This window comes from Vulpes vulpes, chromosome 7 (assembly GCF_048418805.1).
Source record: "Vulpes vulpes isolate BD-2025 chromosome 7, VulVul3, whole genome shotgun sequence".
Taxonomy (NCBI): Eukaryota; Metazoa; Chordata; class Mammalia; order Carnivora; family Canidae; genus Vulpes; species Vulpes vulpes.
The window spans coordinates 108,335,300-108,360,673 of NC_132786.1; the positions used below are offsets into that span (position 1 = coordinate 108,335,300).

The 25,374-nt window shown below is 41.5% G+C and overlaps 1 long non-coding RNA gene across 3 annotated transcripts in view; it reads right to left on the reverse strand.

The window, feature by feature from the left end:
• LOC112935381 (uncharacterized) overlaps positions 1-25,374 on the reverse strand; it is a 45,604-nt gene that overhangs the window by 6,602 nt on the left and 13,628 nt on the right. Inside the window, exons 3-4 of one of the 3 annotated variants that reach the window (XR_012002741.1) lie at positions 7,487-9,266; positions 6,701-6,844 (exon numbers count right to left, since the gene is read on the reverse strand). This is a non-coding gene — a long non-coding RNA (uncharacterized lncRNA). Of the gene's footprint in view, positions 1-6,700; positions 6,845-7,097; positions 9,267-25,374 lie in introns of those variants that run through there. The other 2 variants (XR_012002740.1, XR_003238164.2) reach the window with 2 other exon arrangements.

Below are 25,374 nucleotides of genomic sequence, written 5' to 3' on the forward strand. Positions count from 1 at the left end.
TATAATAAAAAAACATTTGAAACCAGTTTGTATCCTAGTTGGCTTAGCCCAAACTGGGCAAATAAATCTCTTGTCTTTTTTTTTTTTTTTTTTAAATCCCTCATATTCCTTGAATTCCTTTGAGGCTTATGTAGATTTCAGTAACAGCAGCTAGTTGTTAGAGGCCAACGGTTCAGTTAAGACATAGATATATTAGGGGGTCTTCTTAGAGGAGTCTAAAGCCATTGGTAAATCCATCTCCATTTTAAAAAAGATTTTATTATTTATTTGACAGAGAGAGAGAGCAAGAACACAAGCAGGAGGAACTGTAGGCAGGGGCAGAGAACAAGGCTCCCCACTGAGCAGGGAGCCTGATGCAGGGCTCCATTCCAGGACTCCAGAATCATGACCTGAGCTGAAAGGCAGATGCTTAACTGACTGAGCCACCCAGGCAGCCAAATCCATCCATTATTAAAATTGGCAGCCATTGCAATTGTTTGAGATAGGTGAATTAGAGAGTTCAAAGGGTTTATGGCAAAGAAGACAGCTGAGAGAAAAGCAAACAGGACTATGGCAGTCATTTTACAATCTCATCCTTTGACCCACACAAAGGGAGGCATATAAGTAATAAAGTAATAACAAAATATAAATCCTAAACACAATCTTAATCTGGAAGTCTTGGGTAGAAAATGTCTACACCTCATATCATCATTTTGATTCATAGATCTTGAAGTAGTGATCTATTTACAGAGCTGTGTGCTTCTAAAAGCTTTTTACTAAGCCTCAGGGTTATATATCTCCAGTGGGATTGGATGTCCAAATTGTAGAATCCTTAGCACGTTTACAGCAGGAATCATGAATCCATGAGTACGCACCTTAGAGTTTAAGAGCAATTGGCTGATCAAAGTCCATGATATGACTTTTCCAAGGCTGATGTCTTGGCATCCTTCTCAGTATACCCAGTTTCCTGGTTTTATATCATGTAGGAATGTGTTTGATGTTGTCATGTTCAAAGTGCAGCTTGAACCTAATGGGCATGTGATTGAGTACATGGTATTAGTTTTGACTTTTTGACAACAGATTACAAGATTGGATTGTAACAAGGTAAAATCTGTTGGAGAAGGAGTCAATCTGAGCTTCACTGGTCTTCTTTTTCAAGTAAACTATGCTTGACATGGGCTTGCACTTACAGCCCCATGATCAAGAGTCACACTCTCTACTGACTGAGCCAGGTGCCCCCTTCATGGGTCTTCTTAGATGAATTTCTTATGGTAAGAGTTTGAGGTTTTTGTAGTGTACATCACATTACCATTAGGTCATTTCTTGATCTTTAAGTCAAGAAAGGTTAAGTTCTGGAAATTTTGAGTTTTGATTTTAAAATATCATTAATTAGAGCACCTGGGTGGCTCAGTCAGTTAAGTGTCTGCCTTCAGCTCAGGACATGACCCAGGGTCTTGGGATCAAGCCCTGAATCAGGCTCCCTGCTCAGCAGAGGAGTCTGCTTCGCCCTCTGCCCCTCCTCCTATTTGTGCTCTCTCTCTCTCTCTCTCTCTCCCAGATAAATAAACAAAATATTTTTTAAAAAATCATTAGTTTGCTTTACCTTTCTAGAACTTTGGGGGATAAAATGGGCAATAAAGTTTCTGCTTTATTTGAAGATTTTGCACAGATTCTTAAGTACAGAAACTGTAAGCTCCTCCTTCTAAGTAGAAAAAAATAAAATCCCAAGTTTGTTTTTTAAAATCAATTAAAGTATTACCCTTTTAGCAGAATAAAGCATTTGTCCCAATTAAAAAAAAACTATAAGAAAAGTCTACTACTGAAACATATTTAAAATTTTATCACTTGTGTTTAAGCAAATCTTCAGGTGGGATTCTGAACTTTGCCCTTTCTTTACAGTTTTTCTTGGATTTTGATACTTACAAAGAAGTTTCAAAAAAAAAAAAAAAAAGAAGTTTCAGTCACCTATTGGGCCTCAGATAGAACTTTTCTCAACCATATTTTTGTATTTTAGATGAATTCATCCTTGGCAGGGTAGATGCTTCCTTGTAACCAATGTAATAAAGGCTTGTAGGTGTACTTGAGAGCCACCAGGTGGCCATCATGGGAAGTACAAAACCCAAAACACTGCATGAGAGTTTTGATACAGAATCTTTTCTCCTTCTGTAGGGGCAGATCATTGTATTCAAATAAATTCTTCTGGATTGATGAAATCATATTAAGTAGCTCTCCCTATAATAACAAAAATGGGAAAATCAGTAAGGGCTTTTTGTTTTATGTAGTAAATGGCTGGGGCACTTCCTTTAGCTTCAAAAGTATTATTAGTATGTATTTATAGTAGTATTTAGGTAGTATTTTAAAAATAATATTTCTTTCAGGTGTTACCTTGTCTCTAGTTAGTTATTAATTCATTTCCATCTTTGATTCAGGTGCCCAAGGAAGTTAGAAAACCTATTTGCTTTCAAAACATGCCAAGATCTTAAATGATCCAAAGGCATATCTACCATCAGGGTGTTTTGAACTCTTAAATCTTTAAAAGGATGGCATGCTCTTGTTAAGAGGCAGAGTTCTGAAGTTATAATTTATGCAGCACAGAATGTACTTGCTTATTTTTAAAATCAGAACCATGAAAAAATAATACACTAGCATTGGCCAAGGGAATATCAGTCAGGATGGGGAATACTAAGAGTCTGAAGAGCTGTTCAGTAGTCATGAGATTCACTTTAATTAAGAGGGGGTGTTATTAAATGGATTTCCTTAGATTGAGTTATTGAGGTTGGGGTGGTGCTTGACAATTACATGGGAAGTGGACAATGAAAAACCATCACAGGTAAAACACAAATAACTGTTCTGCATTGTTTTGAAGCAATTAGGTTTGAACTACAAATTTGAAGAGGGTAGTAAGTAACAAGTGGAACTAACATAATTCCTACTGAAGTTTAACTGTCTTAGCCACAGGAAGAAACAAGGTACAGAAAACTATCCAACGTAGGCCATAGGCTTGTGATATGTTTTTAGCTTTTGCATAGCACTTGCCTTTTCTGTACAAATAATGCAAAAGATGTAGCATGGTCAGGTTGTCTGAAGGCAGGAGCTGCTATATAAAGTCTGCTCAGGAAAGGAAAAGGCCTATTTAACATCTGGTTCCCAAGGGAGGGGCTCTGGAACATGTGTTTTAGATAGCTCTTACAGTGATTCAGCTAAGAGAAATATGGAAAAGCCAAACATGTCTAATTATCTCCAGTAACTCTCCTTGAAAAGGTAAAGAGACAAAAGGTGGTGCTATTCAGTAGCCATCTGAAGAATGTCAAGATTGCATAAGGTATCTTAACAGCTTTACCATCTTGAGTTAGAACTTGAATATGGGAATAAAAGAGTTGTCAAATGAGATATGAACATACATAAAGATAAGAGCACAAATAATAGGTGCCTAAAAATAGGAAAGTTATGACAATCTCTGTCAAATGGACAATTTATAATAAAAACAGTAAAAGGCAATAATAATTCCTAAGAATCCTAACTTTCTCAGAACTGAAGAATTAAAAAAAAAAAAATGATTCCAAGGTGCCTGGGTGGCTCAGTTGGTTAAGCATTAAGATCATGATCCTGAGGTCCTAGAATCAAGTCCTGCATCAATCTCCCTGCTCAGTGGGGAGTCTGCTTCTCCCTCTCCCTCTGCTTCTCCCCATTGCTTGTGCTCTCTCTCTCCCAAATGAATAAATAAAATCTTTTAAAAATTAAAAAAAAATTATTCCAATGTATGGCAAAACCAAAAAAAAAGATATTCAAAGATCATCTTTTTCTGAACTATTTTTACCATTTATAAACTTTGTTTAATTCACATGACTTTAGGTGTATATATTTAGACATACACACACAGTTAAGTGATAAATTTATAGCCTTAGAAGGTAAAACATACACCACATTGAATTTACCATCTTAATAAAACGATAGCAATTTTCTTTAAAACCCAATAAAACATACCTATCATGTCATATATTTGCATCTCTTTGCAAATACTATTTTGGTACTCATTTTATGATAGTTTTTAACCAAAGAAACTAACTTCTGTTCCCTATCAGGTGCAGAGAAAACTGGGAGGGAAGTAACTGAGCCCTGTCTGCCATAGTCAACTGCCTTAGCAGTGCTCTACAAGGACAACCTGGTTGTGTACTGTAAACACATATTCCACATTCATTCATTCTGCAAGTCCTTAGTGGGGCAAATGGTATCATGCATGCTAATATGACCTGAAGGCATCGGTATATCACTTATTAATCTACTAACTGATGATCATTCTCTAGAGAATAAAAGTAGGAGGCAACGGCAGATATATTAAAACTATGCTTGTTTTTATATTCTCTAATTTTTTGAATTTTGATCAGCTAAAGGTTATAGTCCAGGGTCTCAAAGTCAATTTAAGATCTTGATGTTACGGTTTAAGCTGAGGCTATAGAATAATATGATCACTGTTGCCATCAAATATTATCAGAGGGGTGATATAGTGAATTTTATGTGGAAGTGGAGTAACTAATTCTAAATAGGTGTTAACATTGCTTGAAATTCTTTATTTTTTTATTTTTATTATTTTTATTTTAAAATATTTTATTTATTTATTCATGAGAGACACAGAGAGAGAGAGGCAGAGACACAGGAAGAGGGAGAAGCAGGCTCCATGCAGGGAACCCGACATGGGACTCGATCCCGGGTCTCTAGGATCAGGCCCTGGGCTGAAGGCGGCGCTAAACTGCCGAGCCACCCGGGCTGCCTAACATTGCTTGAAATTCTTAAAACCAAATCTTTAAAAGAGATATAATTATAACTCAGTGTAGTTGGGCATATACATTTCTTAATATTTCTATATTGTCAAATAATTAGTAACATAAGGTTATTTGAAGAGCAAGGCTAGTAAATGATTCAGGAAGTTCAGATTAGTAAGACTTTATAGGAATAAATAAATCCAGATCTTGCAAAAGCTAGAATATTAGCTGCCAATATTTTATTTTTTTCTTTGTTTAAAAGAGAAAACGTACTATTGTTTTTAAATCAAAATAGTCAAATCAGTAGATCTAAAGCATATGGGATTAAATATTTTTTTCTTTTCTTGAATTCTCCTAGATTTATATGAAAGATTATTAGTTTCTAGTTCTATGTTTATGGATTGGAAGAACTGATCTTGTAAAAATGTCTGTACTACTCAGAGCAATCTACAGATTTAATGCGATATCTGTCAAAATACCAACAACATTTTTCAGAGAACTAGAATAAATAATCCTAAAACTTGTATGGAACCACAAAAGACCCAAATTGCCAAAACAATCTTAAGGAAGAAGAATAAAACTAAGGTATCACAATCGCAGATTTCAAGTTATACTATAAAATCAAAACAGGCATAAAAATAGACACAGATCAATGGAACAGAATAGAGAGCCCAGATATAAACCCATTCTTATATGGTCATTTAAGCTATGACACAGGAGGCAAGAATATACAAAGGGCAAAAGACAGTCTCTTTAACAAATGATGCTGGGAAAACTGAACAGCTACATGTGAAAGAATGAAAGTGGACCACTTCCTTATACCATACACAAAAATAAAAATGGATGAAAGACCTAAATCTCAGACCTAAACCGTAAAACTCCTACAAGAAAATATAGGCAGTAATTTCTGACATTGGCTGTAGAAACATTTTTCTAGAGGTCTCCTCAGGCAAGGGAAACAAAAGCAAAATTAAACAGTTGGGACTACACCACAATAACAATATTTTGCACAGTGAAGGAAGCCATCGTCAAGATGAAAAGGCAACCTACCGAATGGGAGAAGATATTTGCAAATGATATATCTATCCAATAAAGGGTTAATATCCAAACTACATAAAGAACTTATAAACTCAACACCAAAAAAATAAGTAATCTGATTAAAAGGTAGGGAGAGGATCTAAATAGACATACAAAGAAGACATACAAATGGTCAACAGACACATGAAAAGATGCTCCTCATCCTTTGTCCTTAGGTACATATAAATCAAAATCACAATGAGTGGGGTCGCTCAGTGGGCTAAGCAACTGACTCTTGGTTTCAGCTCAGGTCATGATCTTGTGGTTGTAGGATCAATCCTGGAGTCAGACTCCACACTGAGTATGGAGCCTGCTTCAGATTCTCTCTCCCTCTCTTTGCCCTTTCCCCTGCTTGTGCACTCTCTCTGTCTCTCAAAATAAAACAAATAAATCTTTAAAAAAAAAAACCATAATGAGATGTCATCTCACACCTATCAGAATGGCTAGAATCACAAAGACATAAGATAAGAAGCATTGGTAAGGATGGGGAAAAAAGGAACCCTCCTGCACTATTTGTGGGAAGGCAAAGTGGTGTAGCCAGTTTGTAGCCAATTCCCAAATACTCTATGAAAAACAGGATGGAGTTTCCTTAAAAAATTAAAAATAGAGAGATGCCTGGGTGGCTCAATGGTTGGGCACCTGCCTTTGGTTCAGGTCATGATCCCGGGATCCAGGATTGAGTCCTACACTGGGCTCCCTGTGAGGAACCTGCTTCTCCCTCTGCCTGTGTCTCTGCCTCACTCTCAGTCTATATCTCTCATGAATAAATAAACAAATCTTTAAAAAAAATTAAAAATAGAATTACCATATGATCCAGTACTTCCACTACTAGGTATTTACCCAGAGAAAAGGAAAATACTTATTGAAAAAGATATATAGGGCACCTGAGTGACTTAGTTGGTTAAACGTCCGCCTTTGGCTCAGGTCATGATCCCAGGGTCCTGGGATGGAACCCCGTATCAGACTCCCTGCTCAGCTGGTAGCCTGCTTCTCCTTCTGCCTGCTGCTTCCCTGCTTGTGCTCTCTCTCTGTCAAATAAAATAAATCATAAAAAAAAGGATATATACACCCCTACATTTACTGCAGCATTTACAACAGGCAAATATGGAAGCAACCCAAGTGTCCACTAATAGATGAATAAAGATGTGGTATATATATATATACAGTAGAATATTATTCTGTCATAAAAAAGAATGAAATCTTGCTATTTGCACAATATGGATGAACCTAATGGGTATTATGCTAAGTGAAATAGGTCAGACAGAGAAAGACAAATATATATGATTTCACTCACATGTGGAATTTATGAAACAAAACAAAGAAAAAAGAGACAAAAAAAACCCAGACACTTGAATACAGAGAACAAACTGATGGTTACCAGAGGGAAGGTAGATGGGGGGATGGGTGAAATAGATAAAGGGGATTAAGAGAACACTTAATGTAATGAACACTAAATAACGTACAGAATTGCTGGATCACTGTATTGTACACCTGAAACTAATATAACATGCTGTGTCAATTATACTTCTATTAAAAAAGACAATTAGTTTCTAAAAGTCAATCAAAATAGAGGCACCTTTAATTTTAAGGTGTTTTATAATGCAATTTATAAATCCTCTCTGGAGGTAGGCAAAGATATACCAATCCATTTGTTTAGAAATTATTTATACCTTGTATCTATGAAGGTTCTCCAGAGAAACAAATCAATGGGATGTGTCCATATAGAGAGAGACTTATTCCAAGAAATTGGCTTGCACTATTATGGAGACTGGTAAGTCCAAATCTTCAATGTGGCCCAGAGGCTTGTGACCCAGGAGAGTGGATGGTGCACGTGAAGTCCAAAGACAGTCTGCTGGTGAATTCCTTCTTGCTCAGGGAGGCTGGTCTCTCTCTTTGTTCTCTTCGGGACTTCGAGTGAGTGGGTGAGGCCCATCCACATTTTGGAGGATAGTCCAGATTTAAATGTTCATTTCATTCCCAAACACCCTTTAAATGGACACAAAATTAACCATCACATATCTGTACATTGAAAATATCGAACTGTCAGGAAAGCTAGGTAACTATTGGAGGAATCGATGAGATATGAGTTCCTTCATACCTTAACAGGGCTCATTTGCATGTATTTCTATTGAGCTTCCCTATTTCTTCGGGTAGAGAATGGAAGAAGAAAGAGCCTTGTACTCAGAACCTTTACAATTTCATGGGGTGGAAAAAAAATTTAATGGTGTGTCATGAAGCTCTAAGAAGCCAGAAGCAATTACTCCTACTCCATCTGCATTCCCAAAGCACACATTCAGTATATTTATACAATTGATATCAGCTAGAGTTCTTTATTTTCCAGGTCATGAAAAACCAATTTCAATTGTTTCTTTTTTATTCGTATACATTTCCCTCCTCTTTGATAGAAGATATGCATGTTTGAATTAGATATAACCTATGGTGTTCACAAATGACAAAAAAAAAAAAGTCTTGTGGCTGATTAATCTCCAATAATTAACAACCAAAAAAAGGTGTCTGATAGGACTCCTGGGATGCGGGTGTGAGTGGCTAGAATAATTTAGAAAAAAAAAGAAAAACAATATAATCAGAGGATTCACACGTCTCAATTTCAGAACTTACTACAAAGCAAAGACGATGTGGTTGTGGTGTAAAGAAAAACTTACAGATCAATAAAGTCAGAGTCCAGAAACAAACCCTTGTATTTGTAGTTAATTGATTTTCAACAAGGTTAGCAAGATAATTCAATGGGAGAAAGTATAGGTTTTTCAGTAAATGGTGTTGGAACAATTAGATATCCACATGCAAAAGAATGAAGCTGGACTCTTTTTCATATCATATACAAAAATCACCTCAAAATGGTGATAGACCCTAAACAGGAGGGCTGAAACTGTAAAATTCTTAGATAGAAACAGTAAATCTTTATTACGTTGAGTTAGGCAACTCTTCTTAAATGTGACATCAAAAGCACAAGTGAAAAAGAAAAAAATAAGTTAGTCTTCATCAAAATTAAAAGCTTTTGTGTTTCAAAAGACACTATGAAGGGACACCTGGGTGGCTCAGTGGTTAATGGTCTGCCTTTGGCTCGGGGCATGATCTGGAGTCCTGGGATGGAGTCCCACATTGGGGTCCCTGCATGGAGCCTGTTTTTCCCTTTGCCTATATCTCTGTCTCTCTCATGAATAAATAAATAAAATCTTAAAAAAAAAAAAAAAAGACATCATCAAAAAAGTGGGGAAAAAAATCCACAGAATGGGAGAAACTACTTGCTAATCATATATCTGATCAAGATAAGTAGCCATCATGGGATCCCTGGGTGGCGCAGCGGTTTGGCCCCTGCCTTTGGCCCAGGGCTCGATCCTGGAGACCGGGATCGTGTCCCACATCGGGCTCCCGGTGCATGGAGCCTGCTTCTCCCTCAGCCTGTGTCTCTGCCTCTCTCTCTCTGTGTGACTATCATAAAAAAAAAAAAAAAAAAAGATAAGTAGCCATCAGAGAAATGCCAAATACAATGAGATACAACTTCGTACCACTAGGATTGTCAAAAAGACAGTAATAAGTGTTGGGGAGGATATGATTGGAACCCTCATACACTACAGATGGAAATGTAAATGGTGCAGCCGCTTTGGAAAACAGTTTGGCAGTTCCTCAAAAAAGTTAAACATAGAGTTACCATATGACCCAGCAATTCCACTCCTTGGAATATTCCCAAGAGAAATGAAAACACGTGTCTACACAAAAATTTATATACAAATGTTCATAGAATCATTATTCATAATAGCCCCAAAGTGGAAACAACTCAAATGCTTATCAACTGATGAATGAATAAACAAAATGTGTTATATCCATACAATGGAATATCATTTGGTTTTAAAAAGAAATGAAGTACTGGTATGTGTTACAATATGGATGAACTCTGAACACATTATGCTAAATGAAAGAAGCCAGCCACAAAATACCACATATTGTATGATTCCATGTATATGAAATACCCAGAATAGGCAAATCTATATATAGAGAAAATAGATTAGTAGTTGCCTAGGGCTTGGGGTAGGGGTAGGAGCACAGCTGTTAGGGAGAAAAGGGAGTGACTGCTAATAAGTATGGGTTTCTCTTTGGGGTGAGAATACATGTTCTAAAAGTGTGGTGATGGCTGCATAACTCTGTGGCTATACTAAAACCTACTATATTTATGCTTTAAATTAATGAATTTCATGGTGTGTGAATTACCTCTCAATAAATCTGCTTAAAAAGATTTCCACAAATATATGGGGTACCTAGGTGGCTCAGTCAGTTAAGTGTTGGGCTCCTGATCCCAGCTCAGGTCTTGATCTCAGGATTGTGAGTTCAAGCCCTGTGTTGGGCTCCATTCTGGACAGAAAGTCTACTTAAAAAATTTTTTGGGGGGGATCCCTGAGTGGCCCAGTGGTTTAGCCTTCAGCCCAGGGCATGATCCTGGAGACCCGGATCAAGTCCCACATCGGGCTCCCTGCATGGAGCCTGCTTCTCCCTCTGCCTGTGTCTCTGCCTCTCTCTCTGTATCTCTCATGAATAAATAAAAATCTTTAAAAATTTTTTTTTAATTTCTATAAATACAAAAGAAATATAATTATTAACAAACTGCTAAAAAATATTTCCTTCCTTTGCAAGGAAGGATAAGGCTTGTTCATTTATAGATACTCAGAGAACTGGCAAAAGTAAATATAGGGCATAAGACAAAGAACACAAAGGGTTCTATTAATAGTCAAAAAATATAATAAATCAACAGTGTTGGATATGACATAACTGAATTTTCAGCTTTATAGTTGAAGGTGGCAAGTGCTTGATAAAACCCATTGTCTTGTGATCTCAAGGCATACATACAGGTTTCCCAAATATTAGAATCTTCAGGAAAAATAGGAACAACAACAACAAAAAATCCAAAGAGATACGGGGCTCCCAGTCGTTTGCCACTTGACAGAGATCAGAGATAATCAAGGCTTAACCACTGGCTTTTCTTCCACCAATAGGGGAAAAGAAAAAGGGGGCAGCTACTGTGGAGCTAGCACTACTCAGAGACCAGTTTTAGCATCCAGGAGTCATAAATCTTAATGGTTACCCAAAGAGATCCCCCAGAGGGGCCGAAGGAAGACAATTCAGAATTCAAGGTGTCCAGAAGAGATGCCACATATAGGCTCCAACAAGGGAACTAAGGTGGACTGATCTCAATGGAGATTCCAGAAATAACTATCAAAGAATAATTCAGAGACACTCATCACAGCTGATATTTACTCATATATGCGGGAGACCAATCGAGCACAGACCATTAGAGAATAAAGGCAGGGCAGAGTTATCAAAGCAAACTCCACACAGGAGGTAGTACAGCGAGACTTCCCTTTGTGCCTGTTGGCAAGCTGCCTGCCTGAAACTACCAAGGAGAGCAGTTTGCACCGCAGGAGCAGAAGAGAATTTCAGTGATTTACAGACTTTCAGAGAAACCTTGTGATTTCGGCTATGGAGTGTATGTGGTGTGCTCTCCTCTCTGTAATGGCCACTGGTGCCCCTTCCCCGGGCATGCCCATCATAAACCAGCACTGAACCTCTCAATTATAATTCCTTATCACGAATCCAGTAGTCTAAAATAAGAGCCTAGCACCCTCAATTCTTCTGTTTCACTCCCTCTGACATAGGAAACAAAGGCAGAAGGAAATGTAGATAAAGTTAAATGTCCTTATAACCTGCAGCCCATTGACAAACACTTGAGGCAAGCAGAGGGTAACATTCCTCCAGGATGCTCCCGACTATCTTTTTTTTTTTTTTTTTAAGATTGTATTTATTTATTCATGAGAGACAAAGAGAGAGGCAGAAGGGATCCCCGGGTGACTCAGCGGTTTAGCACCTGCCATTGGCTCCGGGCATGATCCTGGAGTCCCGGGATTGTGTCCACATCGGGGTCCCTAAATGGAGCCTGCTTCTCCCTCTCTGCCTGTGTCTCTGCCTGTCTCTCTCTCTCTCTCAAGAATATATAAATAAAATAAAATAAAATAAAAAGAGAGAGACAGACAGACAGACAGGCAGAAAGAGAAGCAGGGTCCCAGCAGGGAGCCTGATATGGGACTCAATCCTGGGACTCTGAGATCATGCCCTGAGCTGAAGGCAGATGCTTCAGCTCCCCCAACTCCTAAGTATATCATCAGCCAATCATGCCTCACAACTCCAGTGTAGCAGCTCTTTCTGCCCATGAGTCCTGCCCCGTGCTTTAAAAAATATCACCTTTTTTACACCAAAGACATCACAAGAATTCTTTCTTGGCCATCAGCTCTGGACCTCACCAACATTCCAAAACTACATCCGCTTCCCAAGCCCCACTAATTCTGCTTCCTTAATACATCTTAAGTCCACTCTTCCTTTCTACTTTTTGTCCTCATCATTTGTCCTACTTCAGGTCCCTACAATCTGCAGTCTCTTAACTGGGCATACCCATCCATCTGCCACATAGATGCCAAAATTATAATAAAACACAGATGTTTGACATTCCTCTGCTTAGCAGCCTGAATAGACTCTACGTTGCCACTAGAATGAAATCCAAATGCCTATAGAAATGGCAAACAAGGTCCTTCACAACCTTGTCCCTGTGGAGATGGGCAGCTCCATCTCCACCAGCCCTCCACCTGTCTGCCATCCACATTCCCAAACCTCTCCCTTCACCTGGATGTCTCACCCCTTCTCTGCAAGGAGAACTTCCTGTCATCCTTCCAACATTAGCTCTTCTGTGAAGCCTGATTTGCCTATCAAAGCAAGTCACCTCCTTTTTTTGCGTTCCCAAGGTACTTGGGACTTCCCTGTCCTTTACTTAGCACTTACCACATTGTATTTAACTACTTGGTTGCTCTTCTCACTGCCTGAGGTGGTGCCTGTCTGGTCTTTGTGTCCTCCAGCACCTGTCTTCTGCTTTGGAAGGAAAAAGCCTCTCTGTACAGACTGGGAGAATGAAGGTGTTCATCTGTCACAGAGACACAGATCAGCTAGTGTCTTTGTAATGCCTATACCAGCCCTGCAGGTGATAAAACAGAGAGATCTTGCAGTCTGGTGGAGGTTAAGGGAAGTTAATATGAATACAACAAACCATACAGCAATCATAAGCCCTATGAGAATCATAACCAAATCTTACGGGGTCAGGTGGGAAAGGATGATTCTCAGAGATGCTTTAAAAAAAAAGATTTTATTTATTTGACAGAGAAAGGGAGAGAGCAAGCATAAGCAGGGGGGAGTGGCAGGCAGAGAGAGAAGCAGGCTCCCCACTGAGCACAGAGCCTGATGTGTGGCTCAGTCCCAGGACCCTGGGATCATGACCTGAGCCAAAGGCAGACAATTAACCAACCTAGCCAGCCAAGGGTCCCCTCAGAGACCTTCAGAAATCTGAAGATTTCTAGTTAGAGCTTGGGGCCAACTGAATGTGGGAGAAGGGAAGCAAAGAAGCTGTTTATAAGTCTGATGCTAGGACATATTGTCTGGTTTACGTCACTTTCAATGGCAAACTCTGAAATAAAAACTCAGGGATATTAGGGATTTTATCAAAGGATTGCACTCTCTGGGAATACCCTTATTTTAGACAACATAACTGGAGTGCTTCCTTCTACTGTCAAGGTGACCTTCTTCTTCTACATTTGGGAAAGGGCTGTCACTGTGACTTCTGAGCTGGCTCACACTGTGGACGTCGCTTCCCTGTTGTTACCTGCCACTCCTTGCTTTCCATCTTGGTAGTAGCCACACCTGGAACTTCTGGACCACTATCCCCTTTGATCTGATACTGCCATTGCCACTTTGGCCTGAGCAGAGGGGGAGCAAAGAAAGCTGCACTACCCTCGGTTGCCCAGCTTTTGTATTTCTGCAATCCACCATCACTGGACTATCGGGCTGAAGCACCTCAAGGTTTGGTAGGGAGAGACTAAATATACAAATGGACAATGGCCAGGTCACATATGCAAGAGAACTCTAACCTACACCCTGCAGCAACCATCCCAGGCGGCGACTCTACTCTCTGTAAGTCAGACTTGTAGGAAGTCAGATCTCTGTCTCTACCACCCAGTCCAGGAAGTCAAGCAAGAACTCCTGTAACCATTAGACCCAAATGGTCAGCACTTTATTCATAACTGTCAGCCTCCTTAATTCTTGCCCCTAATTTTTCCAGAGAAAGCAAATATACATTCCTGACCAGTCGCACAAAATACCCCACTTCTAGTTAGGCAGCCAATAGTTTGCACCTGCCAACAGCCTCCAACAGGAGCATGGACATGGCCTTCCCTTCTTTCCATGATAAAGCTTTCCCATTCCTCTGTCTGCTTCTGAGTCTCTGCCAAAATGTGTGATGGTGGCTGACTCCTTTGCTATACAGCTAGCCCTGAATAAATAATCTCATTTGGTTGGTCCTTGTTGATCTTCACAGAAGAAAAAGTAGATGCTAACTATTGTTCCTAGGATTGAAAGGGGGAAAATGTTAAATACAATTTAAGAGTCCTCTGGAGGGCATAAGGAGCTCCAGCCTCACTTTCGGTTTCTCAAACTTAACCCTCTTCGGTTCTGTAGGCTGCCCAGGGAAGCTTACACAGGCTGTTGTTGCTCTAGTATCTGTACCTTTACCCTGAGTGGCACAGTGGAAGATGGTAAATAAAGCTGATGGTGAGTTTCGTTTAGAATCCTGTGGCCAAAGAGCTCCAGCAAAGGAGCCCAGGATGGGCATTGCTCCAGGTCCCTCAGACCCTGTGAGCTCTCTTCCTCAAGGCCAGGTGATATCACAGGGCCCCCTTTCCCCTGGGATTCCCCAGCCCCTCTGAGGGTGACTCTTGGCCAGAAGCCCACATATGCAGCTCGCATGATAAACACTGCTCAGAGACAGTAGAGTAGGGACCCATGTCAATGAAGAACACTTTCCTACAGCAGTACCAATGGCAATAACATCCTCTTCCTTCTGCCTTATTATGCAGAGAAGTTTTACTTCCACTTTTCTCCTCCTCCACCCTGCCCCAGGTTGTCCCTCCCACGACAGAGTCCTTGTTGGCTTCCTTCTGGACAGCTGAGCCTCTCACTCTAGACACCCTCGCTGACCACATGAAGAATTAGCAGAAGCCTGCGAAGTTGTTTTCCTTTTCCAGTTAGTTCATGTTCTTAAGCCCAGCCGGATCTTCCCACCAGGCCAGGTTAAGAAGAAAGGAAGATAGTAAGATTTGTTCCCCAGTATCCAGAGCAAGCCTAGGGGTGGGGCAGGAGGAAGACTGAGTTTCTCTTGTCTAACGTGTGTACAAAGGTATAATGTGAACTATTTAAACATTCCTGCTTTAAAAATGTGCTTAAATTGTAATATACAGATAAAATTTACCATCCTAATCATTTTTAGGTATGGCGTTAAGACATTGCTGTGCAACCCATCTTTAGAATTCTTTTCATCTTACAAAACAAAACTGATGCCCTAGACCTGTTGAACAATTCTCCTGTTCTCCCCTCCCCCAGCCCCTGGCCACCACCTTTCTATTTTGTCCCTATGAATTTGGCTATGTAAGTCTGTCATGTAAGTGGAGTCATAGAGTATTTATCCTTTTTGTGGCTGGCTTGTGTCACTCAGCATGAGGTCCTCATGGTTCATCCATGTTGTAGTGTGTGTCAGACTCCCCCTCTTTTTCAAGGTTGAGTAGTATTCCATTCACACACACATCACACTCTGTTTATCCACCCATTTGTCAGTGGAAACTACCTTTTGGCTATAGTGAAAAATGCTGCTTTGAAATATTGATGTTGCTTTTCTCTATTCCCTTGTTCTTGACTCTGCTCTGGCCAGAGATACTGACAATACCCCAAGTGGTGTTATTAGGATGAAATTAATCAATGCTCAATTTTTAAACTGAACTATTTTGCTTCTGAAATCCACTTTGAAAGGAAGGTCTAAGGATAACGGAGCCCCAAGTTTATGCCAAAACAACAGATTTTGATAGAAAACAGAGCAGAGCTTCTCGGCTCTGGCTGTACTGGGGAGATTTGAAAAAATACCCAGGTCTACATCCCTGAGAGTCTGAAATAATTGATCTGGGCCTGCTGGAATCTCCTGAGAGCTTTTAAACAGCACCTATGCCCAGGCTGCACCAGAGACCCATTAAGTTAGAACTTCTGGCGGCGGGGCCCAGACACTGATGTATTTTAAAGGTTCCCCAGGTAAATTGATTGCTCACTGGGACTGTCAACCACTGACAGAGCCCACACCTCCACCCTCAGAGGGACTAAGGATGGGCTACCTGAACTAAGATGGAACACAGAGGAGGCTGGAGCATAAGCTTACATAAAGGGTGGGGACCTCGGTGGGGTCCAGGTGGAAGGGAGCCATCCCTTGAACCTGTTCGCATCTCTGTTGAACGGTCCTTTTATTAAATTCTCTTCAGTTACCTTGTTTGAGTGAGTCACCTTTCCCTGCCAGATCCTGACTTATGTAGTGTCCTCACCTAGATAAGGTTGTTAGGTTAAGTTCCTAGTTGCCAAAATCAGAGATGGTCAGTTTGCCATGAGCAGATGCTCTAAGGTTACGCCTTTACAAGACCTTTGTGAGACTGGCTAATGTCACTTAGCATGATGTTCTTAAGGCTCATCCTCATAATAGCAAGTGACAGGATTTTCTTTCTTTCTAAGGCTGAATAATATTCCATTGTATGTATTCACATATTTTATTTTTTTAAAGATTTTATTTATTTATTTATGAGAGACATACAGAGAGAGAGGCAGAGACATAGGTAGAGGGAGAAGCAGGCTCCCCCTGGGGAGCCAGGTGTGGGACTTGATCCTGGACCCCGGAATCATGCCCTGAGTCAAAGGCAGACACTCAATTGCTGAGCCACCCAGGTGTCCCTGTATTCACATATTTTAAATGTGGAATTCAAATTCAATGAAATGAGAAAAATCTTAAGTGCATATCCATTAACGTTTTGACAAATGTACATTCCCGCATCATCCCCAAATGTTCCAGTATTCCTTCTCAGCAAATCTTTACCCTCACCCTACCTCCTAGAGGGAGCCACCATTCTTCTGCTCTTCTGCCATAGATTAAATTTGCTTTTTCCAGAACTTCATTTAAACCCAATAATCTTTAAATGTTTTCTTTCATTAGATGTGTGGCAGTGTGGAAAGCAAAAAAAAAAAAAAAAAAAAAAAGCAAAATGCTAAACAAGAAGCCCCTGCTAACTGACTATCAATGAGAAATTCAAATGAAAAGGAAAGACACAGGGGCTCCTCATTCTAGATTTAATTTAAATCGATAGGAGATCTGACTAGGTCATCCAAGTTCAATTTAAACACAACTTTTTTTCTTTTTTTGCAAAATCTTCCCTAAGAATGTTAGTTATCTTTTTGAGTGTCAATTCAATGACTCACATGATCATCCAGAGACAGTAATTTTCATACTGTGCTCCTTTGGAGCCCCTAGGACTTTCAATTTTATTTCATTTTATTTTAAAGATTTTACTTATTTATTCATGAGAGACACACAGAGAGGCAGAGACATAGGCAGAGGGAGAAGCAGGCTCCTTGTGGGGAGCCCAATACTTTTTTATTTACTTTAAATTAAAAAAAATTTCTATACCCAACATGGGGCTTACATTCACAAACCCCAAGATCAAGAGTTGCATGCTGGGCAGCCGGGGTGGCTCAGCGGTTTAGCGCTGTCTTCAGACCAAGGCGTGATCCTGGAGACCTGGGGTTGAGTCCTGCGTCAGGCTTCCTGCATGGAGCCTGCTTCTCCCTCTGCCTGCGTCTCTGCCTCTCTCTCTCCCTGTGTGGCTTGTGAATAAAAAAAAAAAAAAAAAAAAAAAAAAAAGAGTTGCATGTTCTACCAACTGTGCCAGCCCGGAGTCCCCAGATGGCACTTTTTGATCACTTACTCTGTGCCCTATTCTTGATGTTAGATGCTGGCCAACCAACTCCTGAAAATGACCTAGTAGATCTACTTAGTATTTAAGGAGTGTGAACATCAGAGGTAATTTCACTATAATAAAGTATAGAAGAAAATATTTTTTGTGATTATATATAGGAAAATATATAGAATCTGAGTTTCTTCATCCCTTTATCAGGAAATGGAGAGAATTAGGGGGTGACATTAGCAGTTATAACTCTTGTCCCTAACTGCTAATGCAAGACTTTCAACTTCTTGTAAAGTTCTCTCCATGTATTTCTTCTCCTCCCAGGGAGTGTTTCAGGGTTGGTCTTGCTGGACACAATGTCCTATGTCACCAATTCCACCAGGTGGCAGCACTATACTAGCAGGCACAGCCTTTTTGATTTGTTGCCTTGTTCTCACAGGGTGACAAATCTTCTTTGCCCCTTGCATTACTTGTAGAGTTCCCAAAGAGACCAAGATTTTCTGTTTTGTTTTGTTTTGATTTTTAGACAGTACAGCTAGTTCAGCCCTTCTCTCTCCATAGGAATTGGGCATTCGTCCTCTGAAAGTCAGATCTGAGTTGCAGCCGGGGGCTGTATTCAGAACTGCCTTGCCCCTCTGATGACAAAGCCTTGGCTGTGGGGTTCTTCTGGTCCCTGGGCTGCTTGAGAGCTTGAGAATAAACAAGATAAGCCTTGGATTAATTCTGCCTCTGCCATGTAATTTTGAGCTGATTAATCTCAAAACTTGTTTCCTCATATGTAAAATGAGGATGACTATGGTACCCACTTCATAGGGCTAATGATGAAATGGGAGTCTGGAAGATGGAATGCATTTAATCAATGTCAGTGTTTATTATAACCACATATACCTACAGAAAACATTAACAGTGATTATTTCTGCTGGTGGCATTAGAGACAATTTTAAATCTCTGTTTCCCAAATTCTCTTCAATAAGCATATAATATATGAAGTAAATAAATTGCCGATCCCAGTTCCTGATGATTCCTCAGAAACAAAGACTTTTTCCACTGCTCAATGAGTTCTGGGCCTACGTCTTATCTATTTTGGTACCATTAGTATGAAGTACATCATTTGGCACCCAGTAGGTAGTCGATACTCATTTCCTGAACAAAAAATCTCAATGGTAATTGCTTCAGGTTTTAATTTCACTGTGTAATGCAACATCTTTTTCTTCTCCATGAATTCCTTTTTCTTATTTAGGTCCAATTTCTAATCCTTTTATTGATTTAATTGAATCTTCCCCAAATTTAGTCCTCTCCTAATCCTTCCCATCAGAATTCCTCTTAGACTGCTGAGTTGAGTTTAGGCAGGTTTTCAGCAAGCATTTCATCTGAGCTCCACAGTGTAACTCATGCCAGTAGGTGATATGGATGGGGCTGAGTTGAGATCAAATCTTTTTAGTAACTAAATGAAGACCCCAAAGCCACGGTAACCTATTACATAAAGATTACAAAAGGAAACGGACATTTCCAAAGGAATACCACATTTTAATTTGAAACCCATAGTGAAATGAGTGGTTGGCTGGTTTTTACCCAGGGTAAAGAGTATAGGGTTCTTGACAATTAAGTACGGCCATTGCTATCATTTGGTTCCTTTGATCTTAACTGAATAAATGAAATGGTCAGGCAATCTCTAAGGAGCACAGGCTCAAGCATGATACTGCACTGGTGTTTCTTCTATAAAAGCAAAAATGAAAAAGATGACATTAGTCCTTGGCAGCTGATGTATTTTAGTTATTTTCTCACATTATTGATAAGATTCTCATTCCAGGACTTTGAATGTGAAGGGTAGTCCAAAGAGGATTTCTAGCTGAGCCACCTGAGGCAGGGCCCCATCTATAGAGTTGGATACTCAATTCCTCCTTTGATCTTGTGATCTACAATAGATTCTTCTTTGATTAAGATGTTCAAAGACTGGGATGCCTGGGTGGCTTAGTCGGTTAAGCATCTGCCTTTGGCTTAAGTCATGATCCCAGGGTCCTGGAATCCAGCACTGCCTCAGGCTCCCCACTTGGAGCACGCCTCTCCCTCTCCTTCCTGCTTTTGTGTTCTCTCTCTCTCAAATAAATAAAATCTTAAAAAAAAAAAAAAAAAAAAAAAAAAAAGATGTTCAAATATTTAGACTCCTAACTAGGTCTTCAAAAGTTCTAGGCCAAGCTTGGGTCCAGGGCCAGAAGGTGTCCAGGGGTGGCAAGATGTGGGAAGGGCGGTCTTATTGTTGACAGCTATACTGGAAACGTGGAGAAGGTGGAAGGAGAAAGAAAAGCTTGGGTGCTTGCACATGTTGGTCAGCTGGCTTCTGTCCTCTAGAACTTAAGATTTCAGTTAACATGATTCCAAAGCAGGGCTGTGTTCCTCTCAGCCCATGTTCCTGAGCTCCTGATCCTGGCAGGAGAGGGGGGAAGGTCTTGCCCTTTCTGATGCTGTGGCCTCTCTCACATGAGCATCTGGCCCCAAAGCTGAAGACCTCTGTTTTATGTTGCCTGCAGTAACTCTGTCCAGACTGCTACAAACCTGGTCCTTGGGAGGCTGACTGCAGACACACTATTTTTCCAACCTCTCTCTGCCCCCAGGCACTGGGACTTAAACTTCTCTAATCATCCAGGTAGCAACCGAATAAATAAATGAAAACCAAATCATGCACATCTCCTTGGCAGAGGCCAGCATCTCTGAGTTGCCAAACTTGCCCAGACATGCCTAAGCTGAGAAGTGAAGGTTGATCGAGCTCATATGTAAACCCTGGGTCATCAGGAAAATTCTGGCTAATGAGGAGCATTGCTCTGACCCCGTCTCACATGACTCCCTCAGCATACTGGTTCAGGAAAAACTCTACTTGTCCAAAGATGAATCATCAGAAGGAAAATGCAAAGGATCTTTCCAAGCACAGGAAAGGGATGGGAAACACAAGTGACAGGTGTGGAACCCTTACCAGGAAAATGCTGCCACGGAGCAGACAAAAGTTTCAACCAAATGCTTGCCGAACATTTAAAAAACATAATGAAGGGGTTTGCCATTAAGATGAAAGAGTACAGGGAAAAGATGGTAAGACATCAGGAGGTGAAACATGAACTCAGGAAAAGAGTGGAAAAAGAAAATAAAGAAAAACGGAAAATAGCCCAAGGGAGAAAAAAAAAAACATTGTTGAAAATATTAAGGACACAGAAGGCAAGAATGACAAAAATTCCACAAAATTAAATGGAAATAAGAGAGTTTAGGGCAGCCCAGGTGGCTCAGCAGTTTAGCACCGCCTACAGTCCAGGGTGTGATCCTGGAGACCCGGAATCGAGTCCCACATCAGGCTCCCTGCATGGAGCCTGCTTCTCCCTCTGCCTGTGTCTCTGCCTCTGTCTCTCTCTTGATTAAATAAATAAAACCTTAAAAAAAAAAAAGAGAGAGAGAGAGAGAGAGAGTTTAAAAGAATGAGATAGGCAAAGAAGCCCAGTGACTATTAATTTACTGAGCACATGTCGGGGCTAGAACAGCCAGGCACTGTTCTAGGCACTAAGGAATACAGCTCCATAAGCCACATGTGCCCTTATAGCCCTTGAAACAAAACTGTATTTTGTTTTCAGCTTTCCATACTGCCTACGGTTGATAATGCAAAGGCCACCCAAGAGATGGTCCATTGTCACCACATGCCATGGTCCTGCCATGCTCTCTCATCTGCAGGCATGTGGTATTATCCAGCATTGGGATAGTCTCCTCCAAACTTAACTTACAGACATCTAACTTTACCCCTATCTCCTTCTCTCATCGAGGTTACTGTTACGGGCTGAACTGTGTTCCCCCCTAAATTTACAGGTGGAAGCCCTAGCCCCCAATGTGATTGTATTAAAAGAGAGGGCCTTTAGAAGTATAATTAAGGTCATAAGGGTGGGGTCCTGATCCAGTAGAACTGGTGTCCTTACAAAAAGAGGAAGAGACACCGGATCATGGATAATACCAAAGGCCATGTGAGCACATGATGAGAGGGCAGTCCCCTGCAAGCCAGGGAGAGGGCTCTTACCAGAACATGAATTTGCCAGCACCTCAATCGTGGGCTTCCAGCCTCGGGAAGGATGAGAAAGTACATGTCTATTGTTTAAGGCACCCAGGCTGTGGTATTTTGTTATGGCAACTCAAGCTAACAGTCACTCAATGTGCCAGGTCTAGCATGGGATCATCTCTCCTTGGTGCTTCCCAAGTAATGACAAGAGGGTGTGGTGAGTCATATAAGCCTATTTCGAAAATTTGGGATTCTACTTTGACCATTCCTGGTCATGATGCTTTTTTTTTTTCCCTCTACAAGCTAAAAAGGGACCCCAAAATGGACTGAGAGGACACAAACTTAATTCTATTTCAGCTACCTGGATTTTCCCTTTGGCTTGAGATGGTCCTGGATCACAAAGATCAATGACCCCTTGGTTAAGAGCCCTGCTCCTGCAGTGACCCATACATCTCTTTATGTAGGTTTCTGTACATGATGCAAAAACGTCCTTGTCATCCTTGCACTTGTCCCTTCTGGACAGAAGGTCTGGATGCGTGGTAGGGATGACTGAAAGATGAAGGTACAGGTACTAGAATGGGTTGTACTGATTCTGTGGGGTAGAGGGACGGCAGTAACCCCAGCACCTGGGGAGGACATACCTTGGATCCTGCAGGTGCTGAGATGTGAGGACAGAGGTGCAACTGCTGTGTTCCTTGTCTGCTAAGCTGGGAGCAGTCACAAGGTCTGCCTGGGCCAGGGGGCCCCTACTGCTACCACCTGCCCTTCTGTGGGCTTTGTCATCCTTGTCTGTACACCTGCACACTATGGAAGTATGAAAATTCACAAGGTCATGGCCGTTTCTCAAGTATTCCTCGGGGCCAGGTGCTCTGATAGCATCCTCAAACATGCCTCTGAACACTACTCAAACACCCGACTGGGACAACCTTGTGTCTACCCAACTGATACAAATTCACCTGCTTCTCCTGATGCCCAGGTGGCCTTGGGTGAAGCCGTGTATTGCAATCAGAGGCCTGTTCACATTCCTTAACCAAACCAATGCAACCATGATCCAAATCAAATTCAACAGCAACCTGGAGTGACCTGTGCTCTCTGAAACTGCACCTGTGTGTGGAGGAAGGGCCACAGAATGTCTCCCCAGGGGTGTCTAAGTCTCAGCAGGGGGGAAGCCCTTCCCAAGTTGGTTTCTTCCTTGGGCCTTGACCAACTGTGACTGACTCAAATTCAAGTCAAGCTCAGCTCTTTGGAGAAGCCCAGCAGGTCAGTTCCTGGATCCCAGGGAGGAGGAGCTGCTCGGGCAACACTGGGTCCATCCCTTCTCTGGATTCCTTAGTATACGGTTGGCTGTGCATCTCCGTCTCCTCTGCCAGCCTCTGTACTCCCTTCAAGTCGGGGCTTCAGTTTATGCATCTTCGCATTCCAACCACTCAACCCATGGCCTGGCCTTGAAAGGAGCATAGCTGCACACTAATGGATCAGCACCTGCAGGGGTGCACTTGCCAATTCTCCTGTTACAGGAGAATGAGATCTGGTTGCCATGGTGCTGAGAGAGAGATTTCTCCACCTGCTGTTTTCAGGAGAAACAAATCACAGTGAGCTGAATGCATTTTGGCATCTGGCCAGCAGGACAGATGCTGGGCCCACCCTGAGATGGCAGAGACACCTTTCCAGCTAAACAGACCTTTTCACCCTTTTTTTTCCATGCAGGTAAACTGCGGAGCAACAACAAAGACTCTCCTTTCATCTGTCCCTGGAAAATGTAAAGGGCTCCTTTTTGCCCAGATCCCCCTCTGCTCTCACACTAGTTTCCTCCCCTCCCCTTTGGCCCCTTACACTGTACTTTCTATCTCCTTGTCTGCTAACCTCAGACCGAGGCTTCCGAAGTACAGCCCATGGACCGAATCCTCAGAGGGCCTCTTTCTCCAAAGGCCTTTGATGGATGGGGTAAGGTGTACCTACGTTACGGAGGTTCACTTGACCAATCTGATTTAAATGTTGATCTTATATAAAAACTCCTTTACAGCAACATCCAGATCTGTTTGACCCAATATCTGAATGCCATGGCCTAGCCAAGTTGACACATGAAATTAACCATCACATCGAATGACCCAGTTCTTGTCAATGAGATGTCAGAAGTTGCTGCACATGGCTGCTGGGAAGGACACCAATAAGCTGGGCTGTTCCATGTTCTTTAAGCTTCTTTTTAGGTGGTAGAAAAATAGAGCACTTGTTGTTCTGTATCTGTTTTTCATGTCTCTAGGACTTACGGTCAAAGGCAAGTCCTAACTAACATGCCTGATGCCTTCTTAGCGCAGCAGGCAGCGCATCAGTCTCATAACCTAACTCGTACACTGGCCTTTGCTTCTTGGCCATTCAGAGCAATTTCATTCTTGAGCTTCATCTCTAGGCTCCTGCTGACTCTGTGAGTCCTCCTGCTGTTGCCCTAATACATGTCCTGCCACTGGGGCAAGCCTGACCTGAACGGGATCCTATTTGTATCCAAGGACTCTTCCTGGTAGAAGGTATGTGCTAGGTGGGAGGGACTGAGAAATTAGAGGTGTGGTGGGGAAAGTGAGATGAAAAAAAATGTTCCAGGTAGGAGTATAGGCAGAGGCCAAAGGTGAACGACCACTCCTCTTGTAAGTTAGTAAGACTGGATCATATGATGTGTATGGAGTGAGGCTGGGACACAGGCCCTGGTGACACTGGGCTTTATCCTGAAAACATGGGGGTGGGTGGGTAGATCTTGTGTGTATGTCTGAAGACAGGGAAACTTATTGCAGGGATTCTAAAAGAGATGACGGGGTGGTGGGAAAGAAGAAACAGATTTCAGAGAGACTTAGAGATAAATAAAATAGGCAAGAACTATATTCGATAGGAAAAGTAGAGAGGTCAAGTTCAGAAGCAAGAATTCTGGCTTGAGCACCTGGCTCGATATCACTCCTTCCTCGGCAGGCAGTTTATCATCCTCACAACACACCTCTGTATCCGTGGAAGTGTTCCTGGTGGCCAAGGAACTTATCATTTCTCATCCCTCTCCTGAAATCGTAATAGTCATAGTCTTTCAAGTGGCCTTAGGCTGCATCATCAAAGGTATTGAATTCATAACCAGGAAGGTGATGCTCTTGGCCCCTTGATTCTGGTTAGAACACACACCAGGTGTATCATGTCTAGTCTTGGTCCCTAACTACAGGGGGGAGTTTAACAACTGGAATTGTCTAGATAAGGTGGCCATCAGGAAACCATATTAATGAGGACGTTCTGAGGGATCTGGGATTAGACAATTTTTAAGGCTAAAAGGCTCCTGTGTGGAAGTGTTAAAGGCAGAGAATACAGAGGGTTCTTTGTGGCCCTAGAGTACACAGCAAGGACTGGCAGGCCGAAAGTTGTAGGGAGGCATATTTTTGCCCAACATAAAGAAACTTCTCTGCATCAGAGCTGCCCTGTGTGGACAGGAAGCCCAGTGGGGGAACAAATAGCCCATCTGAAAGGCCTTTGGGAGGAGGCTGAGGGGCTCTTTCTCCCAATCCCCTCAAGGAAGTATGAAGTAGGGACTGCAGCTCAAATGCCCACAGAGCAGTCCAGTAGTGGCGCACAAACTGAAACCAGTAGCAGCAACAAATGCTGTGCAATCCAACAAATCCTGCTGCAGAGGTGGGACGGA